Source organism: Lagopus leucura, unplaced genomic scaffold, assembly GCF_019238085.1.
Source record: "Lagopus leucura isolate 7727_CA_CO unplaced genomic scaffold, USGS_WTPT01 Super-Scaffold_100012, whole genome shotgun sequence".
NCBI classification, from domain to species: Eukaryota; Metazoa; Chordata; class Aves; order Galliformes; family Phasianidae; genus Lagopus; species Lagopus leucura.
In genome coordinates this window covers 15,593,406-15,600,418 of record NW_024962267.1, presented here as the reverse complement: position 1 = coordinate 15,600,418, position 7,013 = coordinate 15,593,406, and positions in this window count along the sequence as shown.

The window sequence follows — 7,013 nt, the reverse complement described above, 5'->3', positions numbered from 1 at the left end:
CCTATCGTGTTTTTCATCTTCTGCACTTCTTCCTTACCCATATCTTCTTCTTACCCGTATTTTCTCTTCTTCTCAGTGTCCAACATCTGCATCACAACTCTGTCTGAATTAGTTTTGGGGTGGAAAAAGGTACCAAGGTAGATAGATTTGTACAAGAGAACCTCTTACACTGTGCCTGAAAGGAGATCCAAAGGAGCCGTCAGGAACCAAGACCATAAAGGAGCTGGTTTCAAATGGAGAATTTTCCAGAGTTCTTTCCAGTTGTTGCTTGGAGGAACTGAGGTTTTTATCCTTGTATCTCTGCAGAAAAGCAGGGCGGAAGGAACGTTTATGGTGAGGTGCTCAGGTGAAATTGCCCTCCTTGCACAAACAGTCTGTGTCCATGTGATGCACGGTGAAGAGAAGCCTGCTGTTCTGTGAGTAAGCCTGCCAAAAGGAAGTAATGGTTCTGGCCTTTTTGGCAAGTCTCTGAGGTGAGATCTTTGGACAGGCTGCTTGATTTGCAGGGGAAATGGCATTTCAGTTGTTTGTTGCCACGCTTGGTTGGTGCTTGTATGAACAATATTCATCATCTAGACAAGCAGTGCTCTAGCACCAGGGAAGGGAAAAACCTCATGTACATCCAGTCTTCTCCATGAGCCTTATGTTGTCTTTCCACAGAGTCTTTAAATGCCTGTGGAAATTATGGGGGGGGGAAGTGGGGGGTGGATGGGGATGGGGAAGAGATGAGGAGCAATTTGTGTGCATCCTGTGCCCACGGAGCAGGTATCACCTAGTAAGAGCTAGGAGCCCTTCAGGGCATCGTGGACTTGTTTTCTTTCCTTGTTTGAGCACAATGGTTTTGTAGGTGCTGCATGCATTTTAAGTAACTGTGAAATCTGCTGAGACAACAGGCGTCCTAGAGAGAGCCCCGCTGCACCCTTTTTGTTCAGGCTGTTCTATTCTCTCCTGAAATTAAAAGGGACTTGAAAAACCCAGATGTACAACTTGCTGCTGTTCCAGCCTGTCAAGTGGGGATCATGCAGTGTGACCACCATTGGGGCAGGAGGGAAGTAGCTAAGAAATTCATCTGCCCACATGAAGTAGCAGGTCTTGAAAATGGTAATAGCCCTGATAGGTCAATTAGCAAGGGCTTAGAATTCTAGAATCACCAAGGTTGGAAAAGACCTACAAGATCATCCAGTCCAACTGTCCACCTATCACCAACAGTTCTCACTAATCCATGTCCCTCAACACGATGCCTAAATGTTCCTTGAACACTTCCAGGGTGGGTGACTGCACCAGCTCCCTAGGCAGCCCATTGCAGTACCCTACCACTCTTTTGGAGAAGTAGTCTTTCATAACGTCCAGCCAGAATCTCCCCTGGTGCAACTTCCCTCGAATCCTATCGCAAGTTACGGGAGAGAGTTAGCAGTGAAAGTGACTGATCTGTGTGGGACAGCCCTGACTTGGCTAACGGTGCTGCAGGAATGGAACAGTGTTCACGTAGATGGCAGGGAGCTTGTTCTTGTGAAATGGTCCCTTGTGCTCCAAGAATCTCTCTGACTTTCTGTCATGGACTCTTCCTCGTGGTTTTCAGTGTGTACAGAGGCATTGCTAATAAGGAACAGACCTCTTCCTAGGCCATGGAAAGGAAGGTACTTGCAAAGCAAAGGCAGGCAGGTGCATGCAAAGCTGTGGGCTTGCTTAGCAAAGCGAAGCATTTGCACACTTCCAAAGCAAAGGCAGGGAGACGCATGTGATGCAAAGGCAGGTGGGTGCTTGAGAAGCCATATCAGGTAGAGCTAAAGATGCCTGAGCTGTGTGAGAGCTCTGAGAGTGGGATGGAGAGCTCATGGCCAAGAAAAAGCCTATGGTCCTAGCCGCCCGGGGAGAGGGTGAGATTGCTAAAGGGAGGGAGGATTCTTTGGGTTATCTGACGGGTCTAGAAAGGGAGCTGAAAGGTTTGGGGTTCCTTTGCTGTGCTCTGCCCAGGCTGTGACAGTGCTGGGATTTGTTTTGGAGTTACTCTGAAAACAAAAGGGGGGTTTCAGTGCAGTCTGAAGCCCTGCAACTCTGCTGTCGGGGCTGCAGCCCAGGATAGGCGCCCTGTCCCCACGTTAATATGTCCCCATTTTAGTACGGTCCATAATATGTATCCAAACTCTCTCATTACTTCCACCTTAACTATTAAAATATTCAGCAGCAGTCCCTCTCTGATCTTGCTAGCTGGGCACTCACTTTTGTGATCTCTCCTTATTCAGATTTTAACACATTTAATGCAGGATAAGGTGAGAGTTGTTTCACATTCTTCAATCAGAAACCACACGGTATTTATACCTCATGAAAATACGTGACATTGATTTTTTTTTTAAACCTTCAGTGATGTCTGGATTGCTCTCCTTAAGTCAAGGGTGTTCCTTAAAAGGCCTCCTTTGTAACATCAAATGCTATTATTACCTTTAATGCTAATTAGCTTATTATGGATCGTTCTATGCAGAGCTTATACACCCAAAGCCACTGACAATGTATCCCCATCATTTTCAAAGCATTTAATTCTCACATCTTTAATTACTTCTCTCAAAATAGCTATGGCATCAGGCACTGACATACATCATCTATAATTCATGAAACTTAAACAAAAGGATCTATTTCATTCTCTAAAAATGTGTTCTTTCTAACTATTAAGCATCTCTTATTCTTACATATTCTAGCGCATGCTATCAAACAGCAAAAAAATTATCCTATACAATTCTGTGGAGAATACAATTTTCTAGGATTCCTCTTTGGAGTCAGTGTCAGCTTTGATAACCCAAACCAAATTAATATACACCAAAAACACACAGCACACCACACCTTTAGATAGGAAATCGTGGGGATAAAATGACACAAAAGCTATGACATGCTTCCCAGAACAGAAAAACAGAAAGGGTGGTACCGTTCAGTAGGCCATCTGTGACACAATCCACACTACAGAAAGGTTATTCCAAATAGACAGCTGATGCTACCCTCGTGCAAATTCAGACAGAGCAGCACCGAACCCGGCAGACGCCTCCCCTGCCCTTCCTACCCCCATCTTGATGTTCCAGGAACAACACCAAAGCGGTTCTCAGGGCACGGCAGGTAACAACGTGCAAGGCTGTCACCCTCCAGATATTTTCTACTAAACCTGTCTCTCAATCTTGCAGCTTACAAAATTATTTTGTTCAACTCCCACATTTTGAAATATCTAACAACAAGCTTGTTTTCAGTCCCTCGTTCTTGGTGCAAAAAGACAAACGAACCTTTTTTAAAGAAGAAATGTAATGACTCCAAAAACATTACTTAAATGTACCTAATCCGTTTGTAGAGGGCGACTCTGCAACTTAGCACAAACAGCCTGCAGCTTGTGAGCCCCCACAGCAATTCCATAACAGTCAGCAGTTGGTGAATGACTGGACCAGCTACACAGTTTTCTAGACAACTGCCTCGGAACACAGAGCAATTCTGACACCTTCTGGCTGCTGCTCGGTATTACATATATATTACTTTCGTATCCCCACACGCACAGACCTCGACTCACTTCACAGCTCATTTTGTTCATCAGATCTAGTAGGCCGAAAACAATAGCAGCAATGAAGCATACAGCATCTTCTACTAATTAGCTTATCCCCATCTGTATGGGAACTGCTGAGTCACGGCCTGAACCTCTGATTGATCACCTGAGGTGAGCCTTGAGTCAGCCAGAGGAGCACAGGTGAAGGCAATTCAGCTTGCTGCCGGAAGGGGTGCAGCCAGGCTCCAGCCCTCCTGGACCTATTTAAGAGCTGGCTACCAGAGGGGAAGGATCTCTTCTGGAGATCCCTCTTTTGGTGTCTTCTGGTGAGTTCAACCCAAGGGTAAGCTCTTCCACTTATTCTCTTTTTGTGATCGTTGTCTGCTTTGCCTTACTCTCTTGATTATATTGTGATTATAACATCTTGATATCTATTGATTATACACAATTATATTGTGATTATAACATCTTGGTTTTACACCATCATTTCAAATCAAGCCAGTGGGTATGGCAAGTGCATATACAGAATTGGAGAGCTAACTACATCTCTACACGAGAACTAAGAACTCTCTCGCTAGCGTTGGAAAAACCATAGCACATATTTCACTTATTCTGGATGGGGTTTTGAGCAACCTGGTCTAGATGGAGTGGTCTAGATGGAGGTGTCCCTGCCAGTTGCAGGGGTTGGAACTAGATGATTTTAAGGGTCCCTTCCATGCTAAACTGCTCTTTAATTCTAAAGCCAATTCCTAGCACTTAACCCTTTTTCATCCAAGGAGAACAGTGCTTCAGCCTACACTCTCAGTCTCACCACAAAGGTGAGTAAATGAACCTCACTGCTTTCCAGGATGCTACATGATCCTAATTCCTGCCACTTTTTAGGTCAGAAAAGTGAAAATCAACTATCTGTAAAAGCAATTAGCTACTCCGTGGAATCAGACAAGCTAAGCAGTTCAAGAAAGCCTCTGAAGTAGTTTAAGATATTATAAGGAAAAGCCTCTATCTTGGAAAGCAAAAAAAAAAATACAAGATACTTCTTATCTCACGTGTCACAAAGCACTGTTAATTTCAAGTAATTTGGGCTTCCAGAATTATCCTAAAGGCAGCAGCTGATGGGCCAAATAAGGGGACATCCCACCAAAACTGGAGGGAAAACTAGATCCACCCAGGTTCAAGGAAGGCAGGGATACCAAAACAATACTTAATGGGAAGCCCTTGTGGATTTACTAGAACCTATACTAACAGATAAAATTTCTGCAGAGGAAAACCTGTTTTCAAAACCCTGCAAATGAAGTAGGTGATACCAGAAGCTAGAGGAAACTTAGCTGTGAGCTCACCATGAGGCAAAATTAGCCTAAGTGTACGTGATTAGCAAAGAATTTACTTCCCCCATGTGCCTTTCCCTAAATTACTTTCAGCAATTTTGTGGTTGGTAAATGCCTGCTGGTAAGCGAAAATAATTCTGTTCATGCAGCAAGACATGCTCCTCCCAAAAACATTTTACTTAATACAGCTAATACTGGCACTGTAAGATAACAGTCTAGAATGGGTCTTCCTGACGATCAAAGGATTAACTGCTTCCTGCAGTAATCTAGGTGCAGACTTACTCAAGTTCTCATAAGGCTATCTATGTGGAAATTCAACAAAGAGCTCACATCATATGAACAAGCAATGCCTGCCATTAACATTTTGGTTAAAATAATGAACAACTGTTTAAGCCCATTTTAAGACACTGCATTCACAAACTCTTCACTTCTGGCGTGGGTTTAGAGTTAGAACTACATGATTGCCAAGAACAAGTATAATATTCCATTTCTGTACTTTTAACATTGCGCCCTGTCATTGTTACTTAAGACTGTTTAAATAAACCCACAGCTTGTTTCAGAAATGATGCAGAAATAACCTTTGTTAATTATAACACATCCTAACCAGAGTTCGCCTGATCCATTATCATCCCTCTACTCAATGAAATTGCAGTTGAAAGCATACTTGTACTTCACTTCTCTCTGAAAGCTAAAAACAAAAATAAATATTATATAAATATATATATATACATATATATGCACATACTTGAGGAGAAGGGAAGTCACTGACCAATGTATTTATTCAGCGCAATACAGCATAACAGCAATTTATTTCTGTAAGACTAATTTTGGTATATATACCCTTTGGCTATCTGACACTGCAGCAAATACAATATTGGCCCAGCAACAAAGAGGATCCTCTAGCATGCAGAGCTCACTGTAATAGTCCCACGCTTCTGCACAAAAACAGAAAACACAAAGTGTCCTTTTAAGTCTTAAGAATAGGTTTGATAAATTTTGTTCATGGGAACATGGAAGAGTAGGCTGCCTTTCTCTTAAGCAGGATTTAAGACAATGCCCGCAATGAGGCTCCTGTTAATTAACTCCTTGTAGGCATGTATTTAGGCTATTTTCCTCATCCAACCTTTTCTGAAATAAAAAGATGAGGAAATAACAGTTTAAAGTATTATTTTACATACAAATTAATTGCCCTCTCCTTAAGTCATGTTTTTCGAAGAATTTTTTTCCCTTAAAATAGTTTTTTACACCTCAAGAACTTACTCATACATTACACTTTAAACATTACGCTCTGAGAAGAGTAAGTGCTTAAAGAAATCATCCTCTTCCAGTACTTTTAAGATAGGTACCTCCAAATCACTACTACCACTAGAAAGCACAAAATTAGAACTGTTCTTACCAGAATAACACAAATAAACACATTTCATTAACATCAATCAACATTTCTTAGCTTTTGGACCCCAACATGAGAAGCCACAATCCCCATCCAACAAAAGGAACACCCTCTCATACAAAGCTGGTTCAGGTCTCCTCTAAGCTCTTCTCAGAACTTATCACCCTCACTCCACCACACAAACAAACAAACAAAAAAAACAGGAAATTACAGAACACTCACTTTTTTGTAATACCATCACATAAATTATCAAGCTTATCAATATAAGAACAACATATAAATCTACTTAAACATACATGTACATCTATACAAACATGCATATAGCCCACCCTCTAACAAAACAGCATTACATAACATTATATAGGCAGCTCTTACTACTAGCCAGAACAACACCACCTTTATTAACCAATTAAGTATCTTAATTAACCAATTATGTTTCAATTTATCTTATAAAATCCTCTGTGGGATGCTAGTTTCTTCTAATGACAGGTATTCTTAATTGTATAGAAAACAAAGTAGGAAGCAGTATAGAAAACATAGTAGGATGGCTTCATGACAGAAATCTCAACATATTTTAGGTATGTAAATTGAAATATTGTTACTTTGTAAATAAACAACCAGAAGAAGCATTTGAATATCTGCTTTTGGTTGTATAAGGAGCTTTATGGATCAGGATGTAAGGAAGGATACAGCTGTGTGATGTTATGAGGGGGCTACCAAAAGCTCCCTTACCAACAAAACAAAGAAGGTAAGGTTCTTCCTAGGCAAGTAGGAGCTGCCTTTT